Below are 19658 nucleotides of genomic sequence, written 5' to 3' on the forward strand. Positions count from 1 at the left end.
TAACAAAGACAACAACAGGAAAGAGAAGCAAAAGCTGAGGAAAAAAAAAAATCCAAGTTTGAAATCTTAGGAAAAAAGATCAGCTGGCCTTTGATAATAGCATTTTTTTTTCCTCTCATAAGGTTCATCCCTCTATGATTACTGCCTTGTAAAATCCATTCCTTTCCCATGAAGATAAAATATAATAGCTTTAGCTAAAATTCTGCTGTCAGGGAGATTTTCTTGCTTAAAATGTTTAGTGGATCTCTGCTAATAATCTCTGTGGGAGTAGCTTATAGATTCATTCTTCAAAAAAATACACAGCCAGGATGTACTGAGAGCCAGTTGCATAGCTCAGGCTGCTCTTAACTGGATTGAGTTCACTCAGCCTGCTTGCAGAGGTCTTGATCCAAAATAGCCCGTAAGCATATGCCCCGTTTTAAAGAGAAAAATAGCTGTCTCAAAGTTGGTAAGATTAACCCTGTGCTTAAAGCTAAGCGCGTGGTCAAATGTTTTTTATGAACCAGGGTAATAATAAGGCTTCTCAGTGATTTTATTACTGGAAATAATAGCAGTTCACTAAAAAAAAACAAACAGAACAAGAATATGAGCAAACCTAGTAGTTCCCATCCCATAAATTTTGCTTAAAATTCCCAGGAAAAAAAAGCACAACAGGTAATATGTAAGCATTTAAGACCCGATCCAAGGTCAATGGAAGTTTGTAAAAAGCTCCAAAAATTTCCAGTGGGTCCTGAATTATGTGCTTAATAATTGAACTATGATCAATAAAATACCATGGGTTTATAGGATAAAGAAAAGAACACACCAAATAAAACTATCTTTTTTTTTTTTTAAATCAAAGAACAAAATTAGCAGATAAAGTAATATCTAGAGTGCAGTAAAGCATTTGGCAGTACTTCACAAATTCTTACTTGAAAAAGTCATTCAAATAGACTTGGATATGAATGCAATCACCTGGACAAGGAGCTGGGGAAAGTAATATGAGTTACATGCAAAGATAACTGGGAACGTGCTGAACCAAGGGAAGAAGTCACTCACTGTGTAACTGGAAACAGATTTAGATCTGGAGTGAAATTATCAAGACCACCTTACTGACTTAGGTGGCCACATCACATGTTTGAAGGGAAGGACACTTCCCTTCAAATGATGAGTTTGACAGCAGCACTTTCTAAAAGGTGCTGAAGAAACAGAAAAGAAAATGTTTTGGGTAATAATTTGAGATTACTTTTTCCTTAACCTAGTGACTCTTATTCACATAGCTACTTAGAAGGTTGCTACAACTGCAGATGAATATTCTGGTCCCATGCCCAAAGAGACTACCCTGCAATTTCTATGCATTTATCCCTCCTACCATTAATATGTCCTATCCAAGACTTAAGCAAGGTGCAGCAATTAGGTCCTAAGCCCTTCTGAGTCCCTGCAATTTATGGAAGATTAAAGCAAACACATGGAAAGCTGAGGGATTCCTCCAGCATAACACTGCATTAAAACCTACTACAAAGAAGAAAATTATCCCAGCCAAAACCAGAGCACAGTTTCTCACATATGAGGGAATTTTCGTGACTATTAAAGTAAATGAAGAGGTCCTTCAATATAGATCCACTGCTATCACCAAGAGGGGAACCCTGGCAAACATGTCCTAGAAACAAGCAGTGGTGTGTCACCATTTGCATTAAAAACGTCTGATGCCAGTTTCCAGTCTTGCTGGCAGCAAGTGCCATGCAGACGATGAGCACAGACTTCTGTGCCCAGTTCTTGCTCAGTCACAGCTCGACTGCTGAAAGAGGAACTTATGACCTGCTCTTTAGGAGTTAGAAGGGCAAGTACTTAATGGTGCACTTAAGAGATCTCCTTTCCACCCAGTGTAAAATACTCCGGTACAGACACTACTTTACTGGCAGCAGACGGAGGAAACATGCAAGGAAACTTTTCAAACATTGAACACAGAATTTGGTTAGAACCATGACAAGAGATTCTGGGAGATTCATGGTTTTTATCAGCAAAGGAGACTAGATACTGGGAGAAATGGATGCAGAAACATCCTCTTCTGTCTCGTGTGATCTGACTAGTACTCCAGATGCTTAAACTTCATAGGGATAATGAAGGGGCTCTTTCCTTCTGCATCTTCCCATGTGGCTCCTTCCTGCACTTTTGACTTCAAAGCTGTTTATCCTAGCTGTCAGGATAGGTGAGCATCCTTCACTGTGCAAATCCAGAGGTGTTAAAAGAAAAGGACTAATAGCTGTCACTGAAGCTGACAAATGCTGTTAAGATGGCACTAACACTTGCTTTCACATCTCTCTTCCCTCTACAGTTAATTTCTCCTTCTGGATGGAAGTGTCTGTGTTTACTGGCTGCCTTGGAGGGGCTGGTCAACTGCCACAACTAATACAGGGAAGTCTATGAGGTTGTATGCCATGTAACTGAAGAAAAAGTTACAAGCTAGGACACAAGAAACACTAATTATCTAAAAAAAGCCAACCGATTCTAAATGAAAGTTGAGCTATAGGGTGCTACTCAGGGTAAACAACATTGCTGTTCCTTTTCTTCCTAATTAGTTCTCCAGATTAATTTATTAGTCTGTCACCCACATGTAAGGGACTCTAAGGAAAGGTGGCCAAAACCAGACTGTGAGATTAATTATTTTGCCAGCTGGAAACAGCTTGTACGCTGCAGGCTGGGCATCCCTGTCTTAGGGAGTGATGGATTCCATCAGAGACTTAAAAAGAGACAAAATTAGGAGACATTACTCTTCTGTCAGGATCACAACCTCATTTGCAGACCAGTTTGATTGTATTCCAGCCCAATGTACACTGACAGATTAAAAGTAGGAACTGCATATGAGCAGAAAGGGGATTGGGCTAATTGTGAGAGGTTTTTGGCACTGTCAGAGTCAAGTGCTCAGAAAACGTGAATCTAGCCCATGAAAAAAAATTAGTTTTTTCTTTAAATAGTGAAAGATACAATAGTTCATCACAGGTAAATATGCATTTACATGCTTCTTGATTCCCTTTTGCCAGTGGTGCTAGACTGACTATGAGGTGGCTGTGTTGTGTGTTGTTGCTTTTTTTGTTGTTTTTATTTTTACAGACCTACTGTGCTCTGCAATTTCAGAAGCCTCTCATGGCCTGGAAGACTTGTCCATAGTATGGTTTACCTACAAATACCAGCTTGGTAAAGGAAAGTGTCATGGACTGAGAAGCACAAGACCAGCATTGTGACTTAAGGTGTTCTGTGAAGAGGAAGTCCCAGGTGTTTTCAGCACATGTGTGAGCTCTGAAAATGAAGTTAAAGCTGTCAACACTGACCAAAAATGAAAGGGGTCATGCAACAGTGTATATAGGAGATGGAAATCCCAGGACAAACAGCTTCAATGAGTGAAAAAAGAGAGGGAGAGGGGGAGAGAGCAAAGGAGGAAAACTTTGGACATTTGGCAGTGGGGACAAAATGCCAGTCCTCAAATAAAAATGTGCTGTTTACAATAGATGTGATGAATTGGGTACAAGGCAGTCAACCATTTCTGGGCTGGGCAGGGGACAGGGTAAAATAGCAAGAAGATTGACTAAGGTTAAGGAATAGTTGTGGCCAAGAAGCTGAAGGCCACCCACGCAGATCAAATGGGAAAGCACTAGTGGGAAAGACATTTTGTGAGTTAAAAATATAACCAATTCCTTAATCTGGGAACACAGAGCTGTAAAATAACAGCTGTACAGCAGGGCAGAACAAAGTTTTCTTCAGTAGTTGAATGAAAGGTGGTTGAATGGAAAGGCACCGTCTGCTTTATCAGAAATAGGCCCTGCCAGGCCCTCAGCCAGGCTGGCTTCTTGTGGAGAAAGGCAGGGTCGCATTCCTCTGAAATGGCAACCCAGCTCTGCCCCACAGGCCAGCGCAGCAGTCTTCAAAGTAACAATGAAATATTAGACGTTTTAAAAGGATTTCCCACTATATTGATGTTGTTCCCATAACGCAAGCCAAGGAGTAGGAAGGCAGCACATCAAAACACATTTGCATGCACTTGGAAACAGGCATCTCTTCTGTACCAGATAATGCTTTCTACTGACTGTAAAGGCAACATTTGGACAGTGAGTCCATGGAAAAATCTTCCTACAGAACCTGCACCAAAGGCAGGATGCTGAGAAAGCAGCCTCCATTGCCAACGGCGTTTGAAGTAATTAACAAAACCCACAGGCATGTTGAACCCCATAGGGATGGACTCTCTGGTTCTGCCCTAGCATTCAGCCTGACCACTTCCACTGCTCCGAGGGCAACACCTGACCCTTCAGTTTAGGATTGCTGTCACTGTAGAGCATAGACATGAAATATTCTATGATTCAGACTAACTGCATGGTACTGACATGTGCTTTAGTTCAGAAGTATAACTGGTGCAATGCAGGAAAGGTGTTGTTATGGCTGTGGCGAGTGGTTAGTCACTAATCTCTCAGTGGCACCTCTGCTTAAGAATGAGCACTGATAACACTCAAAGCACCACAGAAGAACCTCAGGTCACAAGATGGAGAAGGCTGCAAGATCAGGAGATGAAAACACTCTTTGCACTTCCCAACCATCAAATTTTGTAACAGCGCAGGCACAGTCATTGATGCTGTCTGCCTCTCCACACTCCTCTTCCTGCCAGCTCGCTGTTCCCCACTACTACAGCTCTTACACTTTTATTTCAAGCTGTGGTAGATGACAAATGCAAAACAGTGACAACTTCTACAGTTTTTCATCTTACAGTCTTATCTTCCAAAATCCCCTGCAAAACTTGGAAGAGTCACAAAGCAGACAAAGACCATCATCTTGCAGTGTAATGACTGACTGCTTAATGACGTAGCAGCTACTACTCACATACTCCCCTGGCATAAGCTGTTGGCATGCCGGAAAAGCAGGGTAGCTTACTGAGCTTACTTACAAATTTCCTGCAGACTAATCACATTGATATGAAAAGACCACGTAGACCCCTTGCTGCTTCATCAAACATTAATTTTTAGGCAAGAATGTCAGTTCTTTCTATTAAAACTTCTGAATTGTGATGGAAATCAGGCTTCCAAATTTATTTTCTTATCTTTACAAATACTATATTATTCCAATGTTTTTATTCCAATGTCCTTATTATGCCACTATCTTTATTGTCTCAGTATTATTCCATATTCTTCTTCAGGAGCTACTTGCAAAGCATTCAGTGGCATCCAGATTTTTAGCTGACATAATATGATATATATCAAGGGTGGAAACATTTACTGATACTATTTGGTGAATCAATGCATGATAGAGAGCTGAAAACGGCATCGATTGGCATCTTTTGAGATGTAGCATATCTTTTAGCTACCATGCTTCTTTATCACGTTCAGCTGCTACCTCTGCCTTTTATTTTCAAATCCAAGAATAATGCACAATGAAATTTACTTATGCAATAAACAGGGGCACCTGTCTTGCACCTGTTTTAAGTGTATACCAATGGCAGTGAAGCACTGGGCTGCCTGAGCTAGAGAGAAAAACAAGAATATTACTTAAAATTGCAAGGGAAAGAGCCTACGAAAGACTGCTTAATCAATGTAATCTGGCAAAGTGCTGCATACTGGAACAGACCCTGCTCTTCAGTACTGGCTAAAGAATAGAGACAATTTTTCAAGGCTATGGACATTTTTTAATACTAGCAAATGATGTGTTACAGCATTTTCTCCATGATCAAACACACAAAAAAAGTCCGACTTACCGCTGGATGAACCTTTTTCAATCACATGTGTGAGACGCAGGGAAAAGAAGGAGAGGGCTGTGGAAGAGCGTAACAGGTACTAACCAGTTAGGAGTCAGAACAGGCACCCAGCAGTCAGCAGTTGCAAAATGGCTACGGTAAGACTGGAGCAGTTCGGCTCTGTAAAACTTAAAGGGCCAGATTTATACAGGCACACCGGGGGAAAAGCCTGTGTAAGAGCATAATTCTCCACTGGGAGAAGGCAGGCCCCAGTGCCGGAAATATTTAAGCATGTCCTTAACTCTAAGCATATGAGTACTCCTATTGACTTCAGTCTGTGTGTTCCTGTACAAACAATTAAGCATGTGTATAAAATTCTGCAGGACTGTGTTTACTGACATACAAAAAGTTACCCAGGAAGGTGATGCTCTAGTGCAATGCTTGTTACAGCTGTATCACAAAAGAAGTAGGGTATGGTCACAGTTACTTCCCCCTCTGGTGAACTACTCTCATCACTGAATCTTAAGATACAGTTTAGAAGTCCAGCAAGAAAATAAAAATAAAAATAAAAATAAAACATGACGTAAAATACACTCAAATTGTTGCAACAAATATTGCTCGTGCATTCACTCTGATTTTTCTATTTTATTCAGTGTAATACCCATAATAACCCCCCATCTAAATGAAACAATTCAAAAGCACTTTGAACTGGTCACAGGAAGTGAAAGTAACCTTAATTACTGATTTACAGCTCCCCTGTCCTCTATAACCGAATCACAGAAATACAGGCAATAGAGTATCAATATTTTTGAGGAACAGAAACACCTCAATGATAGGGTACCAGGTATCTTTTTGGGCTTACTGTTGGCAAAGTGACCTTGTACGTTCCTGTACTCCTGTTCAGTCTTCTGCTCTTTATCAAAGGAATTACAACATTCTTCTCACCTGCAGCGTTTGGGGACTTTCGTGATTGATAAGGATTTCAAGTGTTAGCATTTAATCTTATAATGACCTAGATGGGAAGGAGATTTTAAAAGCAGAAGACACCAAAGCGGTATCAGGGGGTGGTAGAGAAGGGTTTCCTCTTATCCTTGCTGTTTAAAATCATCACAGTATGGTTACACAGGACAGCTAGAGCCTCTGCATTGCACCCAGCCCTTTGTACGCTACAAAGGCACCCTAAACACCAGTATCTGAGGCTTCTTTGGTGTTTTCACGCCAGGTAGCATCATGACTTTGGGACAATAAGTAGGATATTTTTGTGGTTATTGGTACAAATAGTCAATAAATTTGGACCCAGGCTTGTTCTGAAGTGACTGTTCTATATGGCCACAGGGTTGCAGCTGTTGGGTTGCTGATGAGATTTATTTGCTTATATTGAATGATATAACTAGTTAAATGTTGACAGAATTGAAACCCTAGGTTTCTGCATATTTTCCCTCATGATTAGAAGCTAATCTTAGCAGTTTCCCCAATGCCATCATTTTCCTCCTGTCACTGAGTTTACTCTATGCTCCGCTCAGGTTTCCACAAGTATGAAATCAACATTTGAGTCTATTGGAGATATTTTACTTCATAAAATTTCATTAAATTTGTATCACCAAATAAAACTCTGTATATGCAATAACACTGGATTGCACAGAACCCATAAACCACTCATCTTTGATTGCCTCCAGACATAAGAGGCTATGACCTTCTCAAACATCTTAGCACCAGAGGAATTGCTTTGCAAGTTTCATTTTGCTACAGTATGTTTCAGGAAATGTGAGAGTTTTCCCCTCTAATTGAAATGTCCTGAAATGTTGTGATACTCATTCTGCTCTTACTTACACCACTGATTTGTATTATTTCTCAGTCATCTCAATGAGGATGATACCAGGCTCCAGTTGCCTATGCTTATTGCCAGTAGTTCCCACTTCATATTTTGTGTAGCTGTGTGGGTTATAGCTTTTTTTACGGTGTGCCATTATCATGATTGATTACATGTTATTAGCATGTCATAAAAAACTTGCCAGATATAACTTGAAATTGGAATCTTAATGAATATCTGGGCCTGAATCTGCTTTTTCTTATACTTTGTTCACCCTGGAACAGCAGCTCTGAAGGCAATGTGCATTGGAGTGAGATTAGAAGGGATCTGTGGGCTGAATCCTGCACCCAAGAACAACTCTGAAGATAACAGGGTTGGGTGACAGATATTGAGCAGGTGGCAAATGGAACCTGAATTTTGCTTTTAAAATTACACAATGCAAACATTACTAATAGGGTAAGAGTCCATGTATTCTGTAGTCAATTAACTTAATTAGGTTTATCATCTCAAGACTTTTTAATAATAGAAATTCAAAGGCAACCACTTAAGAGGACTTCTTTATTCCCTGCCATTAAAACAAAGCTTCCTTGTAAGGTTTTAATACAGGTGGGAAGAATTTACCATGCAGAGATAAGAAAACTAGGCAGGAAATGTTCCAGTGATTTTTTTTTTTTTTTCATGTTTCTGGGTGAGGTAGCAGATAAACAGGACTAAAATTTTCAGAGAGTTTGAAACCTTTTGCTTTCTGAGCCAGACTGCCCTTTCCAGAGACGTACTCCTAAAAAATCAGGTACCAAAAGATTTATTAGCTGGAGAAGGAAAAAGTTTAAAAATATTTCTCTTCATTGCTTTAACATGAAGCAACTCAGAGTGTGCATTCCCCTAGACATGAGGGCAGAATAGGATTATTCCATAATACAGCTATGCTTTGATACAAGTCACTTTATAGCTTGCTATAAAGTTTGGTTTAATTGTTTAAAAGCTGGATTTTTGCTCCCTTGAATATATGTAGACATAAGAATTTGCTTAAGTAAACATATACTTTTTTTTTTACTATATCGGAGCTTAAAAAAATATTTTTTTTGCCATATCAAATGCAGTCATATCCCACATTAGATGCTTATACCACACATATATATGCTGATGCCTTGTGTGCAGCTTCCTGCAGCCAGGGATGTGTCAGGCAATGCTCTACCCAAAATGGAAATGTTACTTAGTATACAATTGTTTGTTTTGTTTTGTTTTGTTTTGGTTTGGTTTTTTTTAGATTATGTGCAATTGCCTCTTCTTGTTTCCAAAAGTAACAAAGGTTTCTGTAAAGGCTGTTGGCTGAAAAGCGTCATGATAAGGAAGATGATAAAGTAGCTGGCAGCAGAAACCTGTTATATTTGCAGAAGGAAAAGTGAGGAAGCAGGAGCAGCAGCCCTGATGGAGAAAAAAAGGGGAGACTATAGAAGAGATTTCCTGTCCAGTGAAGACAATAGGCACTTGCCTGAGAAAGCAGAGTGGAGCAGACAACAGCAGGAGAAATGTTTCCAGTGGTTCTCACAGAATTGGAACACAGAGTTTTCTTTGGCAAATGAATTAGCTGTAAGAGCCAAATGTCTTCAGAAACAGCTTATCCTCTGGTAGCTGTCTTTTTCTTAAACTCTCTAAAAAAGCATCTGTAAAGCACTGTGAAGCATGAAGCCATTCCAAATGCAATCAGTTAGATAAGGCAGTGTCCATTCTGACTCGGACACTTGTTCTAACAAACTTCGTAATTCTAAGCTCTGTGGAGAAGAAACTTCAGGCAGCATGCTGCACGGCAGGACGTCATGGATTAGGTTATTATATACAGGCCAAGTGGTTTAGCAAGAACTCAGCCAAGATGCAAAGACCAAAGGGAAAATCCTGCTCTTAGATCTGCAGGCCTGATCTCAGATCCCCACGTCTGTGAAATCAGAGTGCAGGTCTACCACTGCACATTTTTTCTCCTGTCTGCATTCCTGGGAGAAAGCACCGAGTGGAGAAACAGCAGTCGCTTGCAAGTTCACCTGCTTGTTTTCTGCGTCTGATGTTTGATGGGAGGAGAGAAGAGGCTGAGGGACAAGAAACCTCAGTCTCTAATGTTCCACAAGAAAGAGCTCTTCAAGGCATACATCAAAGAGCCCATAGTCACATTTTAAACCCATTCCTTACAGGGCAATTATCTGATAGAAAAGGAAAGTCTCCAGGGACACAGTGGCTCATGAAAAGACTTTAATGACTGGCATGCAGCCTATACACTGCTGGTTATGTCCTTGTTTGTAAGCTACCAGCAATACAAGCAGTTAGGAAAATTCAAGTCCATTTGAAGCCTGGATACTGGTTGCTAGCTTGGCACTAGCCTCCTTGCTGTCAGGTTTTAGTTGACAAAAGACCCAGTTTTAGAGTGACTCAAATGTTTTATTTCTTACATGTTTTACACAAGTTATGAAAGGCACCTGCAACAAACAAACAAACAAAAATTGCTATAATGTCTTTATTATTATCTAAATGGACTTGGGATCAGGGTCATGTATTCTATTTAATTCAGCACTGAAGTATAGTTTCAAGAATTTAAGTGGAAATAAAGGAGAGTCTTCTGAACCAAGATCCTCAAGCTGCACTTTTATGAAGACTTACACATGTGTTTAGCTTCAAACAGTGCAGAAATGGCAATAGTGTTCAAAGGTTTAAAATGATGCCTGGAGATTTTGTAGGATTAGACCCATCATTTGCTACTTGAAATGGAACTTCTGTAAGAGTGCTTTGTACATTGACACATAAAAATGAAATACATTTTTAAAATCGTGAGGAATACTACAGTCCCCTAATGAGTAGAAGAAGTCTTTTCAAAACAGATGGGCAATAAATAATAACTTCCTTATTTTCACATGTATTATACCTTTCTCTGAAATGGAGAAGTGTGAAATTAATTCTCCTTTTTAAGTTAGTGTTTTGCATCTGTTTTATTTCCCCTCTTTTGTCCATCTCTATGATAAGAATTTTTTTCAAATATGAAACACAATTATTTATGCTCTCTTTAAAGATGGAAATCCATGGAAGCTTGTTACTTATTATAAGGAGGCTAGGAACCCACTTGGGATTGATTTATATATTTATTTTAATTTAGGCCTGTCTAGCATTTCATGGGAAAGAGACAGTGGTATTCTTGTCAGGCAGGGCAAGGAGCTAGCTCAGGATGCAAGGACTGCCCCTCTCTGCACACCTTAGAAAACCACATTTTCTACCTTCTCAGTGTGTGCATAGTTATCAGAACAGAAGATGTGTTCCCACTTTGCGTATTCTAACTTTCAGCACTTCAGTTTGATTCCTTTTCCCCTTTCCCCCGGGGACTTATAAAACAATCATGACAATAATCATACATAACTATTGTTTTTGGATACCTCTGTTTCCAAGCCCCGACACTGTTTTGGTATATATTACAGTGTAATTGGAATGACTCCCCTGTAACATCATTGTGGTCAGATTTATTTATTCAGCACAGAAAGTGAGTGTTCAGCTCCTTCTTACCGTGCACAGAGCTGCCAAAGCCATTCCAAAAATAACAGAGGTTATAAGCACCTATATATGTTTCACTTTTAAGGTAAAGATACTCTGTAAAGGCTTTCATTCAGTGTTCTGCTTAATATCCTGTATGTTCTGCCTCTTGGAAATCAAACCAAATATTTAGGCCTGAAAAGAAACAACCGAGTATGCACATCCTGAATCACTGGGCCAGTTCCAGGTAACAGGGAAGTCAATGGAAAGGCTCTCCTCGGCTTTGGTAAGCTATGGGTCCACATGTAAGCCAAGAAAGAGTACAAAGGACTGCCATAACATGTCCTGTCTTCTGATAGCCAAGCTTCAGAGATGGTAAGGGGATTTGTGCAGATCTTTTGGCTTTCCTACTCTGTTAAAGAGTCTATATTTGGCAATGAAAAATAGCCCTATTTAGAGCATTTTGTAAACAATCTTAGTTATAGGCAATTATTTTTTTTTCCACTGCCTATACATAGTTATCTGAAGCACTGTTCTGTTCAGGTCAAGAGGCAAAAAGTTATTTAATCTGACTTAGGTTTAATGCCACATTGAACTGCTTTAACTCACCATTGAAGAACAGTTGTACTCTGTGAGCAGTTTTAATGCGTGTGTTCCTACAGCAGTGCTAAGAGCACATCTATTTTACCAAGATCAGATTATCTATCAATAGTCAGCAAACCTAAAAGTGTAGCCCCAGGTACACGCAGAGACCACCTTTGAAATACATAATTCCGCATCCCCAATAAGCAGGATACAGCCTCATGGGATGCTGACTCTTGGTTAGGTAAGGCATCACAGGAACACCCAGACAGGCTGCAAGCATGGTTCATCTTAGAGTACATGATGCTCCCCACTGCTCCTTGCACCTTGCTTGTACATACACAGCCAGGGAGAACACTGATACTTCTTGCAAGATGAGATATACCTTGATCTGTGTAAGGATGCCAGACTTAGTGTTTTCAAATGAAAAGTGTTATCCTAAAGCAGATTTCAATGTTTCTGTATTCCACTGTCAGGATACACAGTCGGAATTAACCTTGTCTTGTCTCTTATGTGAAAATACATAGAAAAGTCTTTTTAGTCAGTGTGACTTGTTTTCTTCGATCCAACAGGAAATATTTCATATGAATTACCAGGAAAAAAAGGGAAGGCAAGGAAGAACTAGAGCCACAAAACCACCATGGAAAGATATGCACCTGCTTTGGTTTTCATCCCTTATTCAATGAAGTACATACAGCTTTCAGCCAGGATGAGAAAACAAGGGTTCATTACTCCTTTTCCCATCCTAAAAGCATCTCACAGGGAGGGCCGTACCCATTAGGTTACAGAATAATGAAGAGAGGAGGCAGTGAAGGGATAACAGTAATCCCTTTCTTAATTCTGTATTAATATTCAGGAGAATTTATGCAAAAAAAACAGATTTTTGTGAGCAACAGAGAGTCACAGCATTTTTGCCTGATTGTATACCGATGCAGTAGGGTGTTTTGGGTGCCATCCTGAAGAGTATAGCTGGGGAATATCTTCTGAATAAGAGAGTTTAATGATTTTTTGAAATCTTTACTCTGGGCAAATGTCCCAGGTGCTAAACACGCAATAGCAGCTTCCAAGCAAGAAAATGCAGTTCAATTCCTGTTCTTCTACACCTATTCTGCTTTTCAAGCCAAGTTTTTTGAGAGTTTCTGATGCTAGGTCTCTTTGGTGAACTGCACCTGAATTTGCTGAATACTTCAGGGATTGTGGAACTGTATTTTTCACAACACTGGCTATGCTCAAGAGCAAAACCCCAGTTGTTTGGAGGCTTCTAGTAGAGATTTATATGCATTAATAAAATAATATTTGATAAGGTTAAGGACCCTTGAATTAGCCAGCAATATAATATTTTCATCTATGTTGGCCTGTGATACCAGTAAACTCTCCTCCTCGCATGAAGTGCAACTGTGGCAAACACTTTCAAGGAGAAGTTCAAGATGTTTTTGTTTCTTTCTAATTTGTCTCTGTGTGTTTGCTCTGAGCATTGCATGTGTAGATGTCAGGATTTGCTATTTCCTCTCTTGCCTAATTCTGCAGTGGGTTTAAGGTTTACTTAAGGACATACTGAGCAGTTAGAAAAGATTGCTTGAGTTAAATTTTGTCAAGGTGCCCAGAATCTTCTAGAGCCATGGATGCTGGGAGGGGGGGTGGGGGGGTGGGGGTGGGGGGGGGTGGGGGGGTGGAGAAAGGGACACTGTTATCATTTACGCATGCACTCACAGCTCATTTCTGCTATGCCTTCCCTCAGTCTTTCATGTCTGAAATGGGCACACACTCATGGCATATCTTTCCTGGAGTCAACTGGGATGCTTGGCATGTGAGGCTTTAAGATGGACAGTTAGCTTGGACTGAAAACTCCATTGAACTGTGAAGCATGTATGCACATGGAGGATCACACCATCAGTTATAATGATTTGTAATTTAGCTTATGTCTGAATGCATAGCCTACTTCTTTGCACCCTGCCTGTGCAGGTAGTTATTCAGAACTAACCATTGCTCCCATACATGAACCACCCAACGCTCCTGCACTTATCTGCCTGTTAGAGATCTGAAATGTTTTGTACCAACTTCCATTTATGCTGCAGCATCAATCAGAGCAGACTGTTGGCTGATACTGCAGACATGTTCATCCACACTGAAGCTCCCGATCAGCGTGTTTTAAGTATAATAATAGTCAGATCAGTGGGAATAGCTGAATCATGGTACTGTCCCTTTCGTGAGCTGGTGTAGAAAAACATAAAGGCAATCAAACAACAGTTTCTTGTAAAAAAAGTCTGAATACAAACCTCTTTGGAAGCCAGTTCCCCCAAAAAGAAGACACCAAGAGAGATGAGAAAATCCTGCTACCCTTTATCAGGCAGTTCAGCAATACTAAGAAATCCTTATATGCTAACAAAAGCTGCAGCTTTGGACAGGTTTTAAAAAAAGATAAAAGCAGACACAGCCGTATGGAAACACAAATGACATCCGTTCAGAATTAGCTCTGCCCCTTTTATCTTCATAAGAAGGCAAGCTGAACTCCAACCTTTGGATTCTCTCGAGGCATTAGCTTTTCATTATGAATGAATGGCTGATCACATTATGACAGACAAATGATAAGCAGCAGGAGGGTTTACCAACATACCGTGCACTCCCACAGTCACTGAGGGGGAAGTCTAATGAGCAAATAACCTGCTGCAACTTTCTGCATATTTCCTGTAATTGAGAACTCTTCTGTACTTCGTCTGGAATGCAGATGCCTGTCAGTCACGGGGTCATAAATAGGATTAGGGGCTGTTTCTGGAAAGGCAGGCAACTAGCTTTAGATGCTCAGTTGAAAATACAGATGTTTTCTGGCTGCATGGCTGTTAGGCAGTGGTATCTCCAAGTCTGTTTAAGCAGGCTTGACTACTAGCTCTTCCCTCAGGCCCCAGTCTTGCAGTTGATGCCGATCCCTACTAATATTTGCTTATGCAATCGGTTGCAAGATCCAAGCATTGAAAGCTATGTTTAGAGGTATACAACACTGAACTGACTTTCTAGCCTCTGTTAAAATGACCACCAACATCTAATGGGCACTGAAATCTTTTTTTCCGTTAAATGATTAATTTCATACCATTGCACAAAAAGGTTTAAAGTATACTCTCCCCTTAAGGAGAATCCCTAACCCTAAGTTACACTAGGAAACCTGATGAAATAATATAGACTTCTAAGAACCTTAACCCCCTCCATCCCAATTATAGCTGCTGGGTGTGACAGAAATGTCCGAATAATTATTTATCAATATTTAGTTATATTTTTGTTGTGGCACCGGCCAACACCTTTATTTCACCAGTACAGTTACAGAAAGCAAATATTTCAAGAAAAGAAAGGTGTTTGCCAAAAGAAGTGGGTGTTCTGGTTTGGGGTTTTGTGTGTGTGGTGTTTGTGGTTTGTTTTTTTAATACAATGTCTTATTACCAGCTGAACTGCTTGTGCAAAGACTGAAACTTGTAAACTTTTGTCAAAGTAACATGAACACTTATGGTAAGTGACAGGCTCTGCCTCACAGCTTTGCTGTTCTTCTGTTTGCCCCTCCACTTCCGTATCTATATTAGAACTTGCTTCTCTGGGTCGTAGAAGCTATTTCTGTTGTCAGTAAATGTTATTTTAGGAATGTTACAAAAGACCCTAAAGATCCCAACCACAATCAGGGCTGCTTAGCCACTTCACAAGCACACAGAAACAATCCTTGCCTTGAAAAGCACTTCAGATCTCAATAGCCAGGATACAAAATGCATAGGATGAAAGCTACTGCAGTGAAGCAACTTCTTCAGGGTCACACAGGAGATCAGTGACCAGACCAGGAATAAAAACCTTCACCTTCCCGTGCCTCTCTGCTGTATTCTCTTTTTCTATAGGAGTCCGTATTGACGCTTATTGGTTTCATCCAAGGCAGATTCCACTGGATCCCACTATAACGAAGGTAAGGAGAGGGTTTATATCCACTTTAGTCAGTCTACCAAAGCTTACAAAACCCTTGCATGGAAAGCAGCTGGGTACAAAACCATCCCATTTCAGCAGCTTTTTCAGGATATGCAAACCAGATGGAATACTATGTATTACATGATTAAATGTCTTCTAGATCAGAAAGGAGCAATCACCAGAATCCTCCAAAGCTCCAAAGCAATGATATGAGAGAGGTCATTGTCTTCCATTCATATATGTTAAGGTCACAAAAGCCTCCACAGAGATAAGTGGATGTGGTCAGTGCCCTGAAAGGCTGACACACTAATTACAGACAGAACAAAGGGGCCAGGGGATAAAGCACAAGCTAGGGTAAAGGAATGACGTGGGGTGATGAGGATAAGGCCACAAGGTTATTCAGCAGAGACATGCTCAACAAGGCTGCCCGTGTCTCCTGCTAATGTTGGGTTGATCCTAGTGCAGACAAGGTTCTGCTTCTTTGAGGATATCATTGTGACGTGATCCCACCCAAATGCACTCTCTTCTCACAGGACACAGAAGAAGATTTCAGAGGAACAGTTCATTCTGCTGAACTGTGTTCCTATATTCTGAGATCACTGCCTATCTCTAAGTCACAGCCAACCTCTCTCACACACGCAGATCCATTACTGCACTTACAGTTAAAAAGATGTTCTACCTCACTTCCAGCCATGCTTGTGGATTTTATTTCCAGACAGCATATCATCCTCAGCACAAAATCATCTTTTTCAGGTAAAACACCCTTAACAAGAATGTTGAGTTAGCAGCTGAAAGAGAAGGTGGGTATTACTATAAAACTTTTGTATTTTCCCTTATTACATTTTACATTATGAAACACAAAACTATTCAGTTTTGGAATCTGAAACATTTGGAGTTCTATCTTGAAACAACAACAGAAAAAGGCTGACATGCTTGCACGTTTTTTCCCTCACACTGGCTTTTTCCCATTTGTTATACAGATTCGTTCAAACCACCATGAAGAATGGCTATATTTTGTCCTGTAGCTAAGTTAAAAATTCTGTCAAGGATATACCAGTCAGAGCAAGCCTAGTTCAGTTTAATGTGATGTTTCTCTGCCTTCCCCTAATATTACATTTGCCTCACCAACACCTTGCAACAATGAATTCCACTCGTCATATACACTTGTGCAGGCAAAAGGCACTCATTAATTAGTACAGGACATAAAGTACTTCATACAAAGGGACTTTACCAACCACTGGTCTCCTAGGTGTTTCCAGCACACAACCAACAACAAGCTCTAAGGTCTAAGACATATGGATTATTTTTAAGTTGCCAATAGCAGAATGGGATTGACACCTAGATACCTCAAGTAGGTAATCAGAGGCTTTGAGGCGTACCACAAGATGGGCAGCAGATCAGGCAGGACCATCTCCAGCTTCAGAAGCCCCCAGCCCTCCTTGCCAGATTCTCAAATTTCCCCAAATCTCAACATTTTCTTTTCTTTGCCGAGCTGAACTCTCACAGCCATGAGGATACTGGAAGCCTATTACTTTGGGTATGCCAAAGGCCAGTATCTGTCCCTTTGGTTAGAACATCCGTGGAATAAATACAGGTCATATTTGTCCAGTCACTTTGTGACCACAATAACACCTTGTGATAATGACCAGAAGATCTGTAAAAATATTTTGACACCTAACAACATATGTGTAATTGGGCAAAACTACCAAGTTATCTAAGATCCAGTGCCACAAAAGCCATATTCCTCTGTCCCTGATGAGCCAAATAACTTGAGAAGTCTGACTTAGAAAAAAGTCAAAGAAGATACACCTTGACCCTTGCTGATTTTCAGTCTTGAACAGTGTTTGAGTTCATTAAAAAGAACACACAGAGAATCTTTAATCTCATCAGTTTTGTCCTGTTTATGGAGTATTTGACTATAAGCTTTCTTCCCCCTTATTCTTTCCCTCAGCTTGCTTTCTCCGATGTCACAGGTTTTCGATCACCCCTGCCTGTGCACCACCTGGCTCACACCCACGCTGAGCTACATTGACTGAAATCCCAGAGGCTTCTCAAATACCCACTCTCCTTCTGGGGGGGCAGTTACCTGAGGAGATGTACTTGGGCAATCATTTAAATACCTCCTTCCATCTCTGCTGTGAAGCCATATTTGCTGTGGGAGAAGCAGCCCCGCAGAGAATAGGTACTCACCAACCCCATATGTTTCACATCCCCTTGGCATCAGGTCTGGAAAAAACAGTTTCGTGGGGCTTTTCTCCTTCCTAGCTCCCTCATCTTCCTCTTTTCCCTCTCATCTTATGGCAGAAGCAGCCATTCTGTAACTGCTCACCTGTAATGCAGTAAAATTCAGCTTTGGGCAACACTGCAAAGAAGCCCTCAGCTGACTCAGGCTGCAGAATTTACACCACTGTGCAGATAAAAAAATGGGTGAAAAGGAGAGACCGCCGACTTGATTCAGTTGCCTTATCCAAGCATAGCCCAGCTCACTCCCAGCTGTCTTTATGGAAAGGCACAGGTCTCCCACCCAACTTGTGACAAATCAGAAGCCTCGTGAGGATGTTTCCAATAGCCCAGAACATCTCCAGGCAGAAGACCTTGGTTGTAGGGTGGCAAGTGTATTGATCATGCAGCAGCTTTCCTCACCTCTCATAAGTTAGGTGTGAACCTGTGCTTCCCATGCCAATGTCTCAGTCATAAGCTACTAGGCAAAACAAGAGCCCTGGAAAAAGGCTCCTTTAGAAAAGATGTTTTATTTATTTGTGTCAGGTAGACAATGGAAATCTAATGAGTCAACCATCAAGAGGGATGGGTAAAGGTAGAAAAGATTGGTGATAGTCACAAAGTGAGTCATGAAAGTACATGAAGGAAAATAAAAGGACAAAGGGAAAATTAATAATTTATATGTTTGAATAGGAACAGGACCCAGGGGCAATGCAGCTCTTTCAGCAGTCCTACACATGTGTTCATGAACTCTCTGTACCAAGAGACTGGCAAATAGTAAATGCATTAAATCTCCAAAGAACTGAAGGTAACATAAACCTCACTGTGTTTCCTGGCCTCCAGGCAACACATTTTCAAAATCAGAAGTGTTGCCTGATGCCAGCCCTGCCTGGCTGTAGGCTCACTTAGCAGCCCATTGAATCCCTTTCACAAGGCTTTTCTGAGTGTGGGTGTGTGCCCTGGAAGTGGGCGACTGCTGTGTTTTCAGCTTTCCTACCTGTGAAGACCAAAGCGTCTACCACTACTCTAGAGGCAAGTGGGTTATCAACGACATTTGCAGTCATACTCAGGAGAAGCAGAAAAGTCTTCAGGGAGCAGGGTGAGGGACTTGAAGGGTATTAGGTGAAGCATGGTCTCTGTCATATCAACAACATGGAGAAAATACGTTTATTAGACTCATCAATGGACAATAATCAGTTTGGGGCTGTATAATTATTTTGAAAGGTCTATATAATAATTTTGGAGAATAATTCTCCCCTCCAGAAGAAAAGTTCATTGAAAAGTCACAGGGCAGCCCAACCACAATATACCAGTTTTCAAATTACCGAAGGACAGGAAAAACAGCAAAGAAAGATCATAGACATCATGTTATGCTCTGGCTTCTTGCTAGTCTCTGTAGCTAGGGAAAATATATTGTTATTACATGAAAGAAGCACACTGCTTGTGCTGCCAGTGCAAAATGTGGCTAACATTAGGGCTGTTTCCCTAAGAGTTTGGGCCCTTGCCTCAGCCTTTTACCCTCTAGCAAGCCCCAGCAAGCTCTCTGATTTGCACCACTGTTCTTTAATAAACACAATGTCAGCACCATGCTGACATGGTCTGTTGATCCTAATATCTAAGTGTTTCCATTCAGAGCTGGCTTGGGTACCTTTGCCCAGCACTGCACCATATACTTGTACGTACAATTTCCTGTGGGGAAAAAACCTATTGTATTATTATTAATCCCCATTGCTTCTTGGTAGTAAATTCACAACAAGGAATTTATTTGCTTGTGAGCACAACATACTGCTAGGCTAAGATCACTGCTGCCAGAGAAGAAGTGGAAAATTGTTCCAGCAATGGATATGTGAAATATCACTCGGGGATCTCAGCTTCCCTGGTACTAAGATATAAACACTGAAGGCTTCTAAAACAAGT

The 19658-nt window shown here is 40.7% G+C and overlaps 1 long non-coding RNA gene across 1 annotated transcript in view; it reads right to left on the bottom strand.

The window, feature by feature from the left end:
• LOC308065451 overlaps positions 1–19654 on the bottom strand; it is a 63815-nt gene extending 44161 nt beyond the window's left edge. Inside the window, exon 1 of the long non-coding RNA XR_013928774.1 lies at positions 5714–19654. This is a non-coding gene — a long non-coding RNA (uncharacterized lncRNA). The remainder of the gene's footprint in view (positions 1–5713) is intronic.
• Positions 19655–19658: the final 4 nt, after the last annotated feature.

The sequence above is a fragment of the Falco punctatus genome (assembly GCF_963210335.1).
Source record: "Falco punctatus genome assembly, chromosome: 6".
NCBI lineage: Eukaryota > Metazoa > Chordata > Aves > Falconiformes > Falconidae > Falco > Falco punctatus.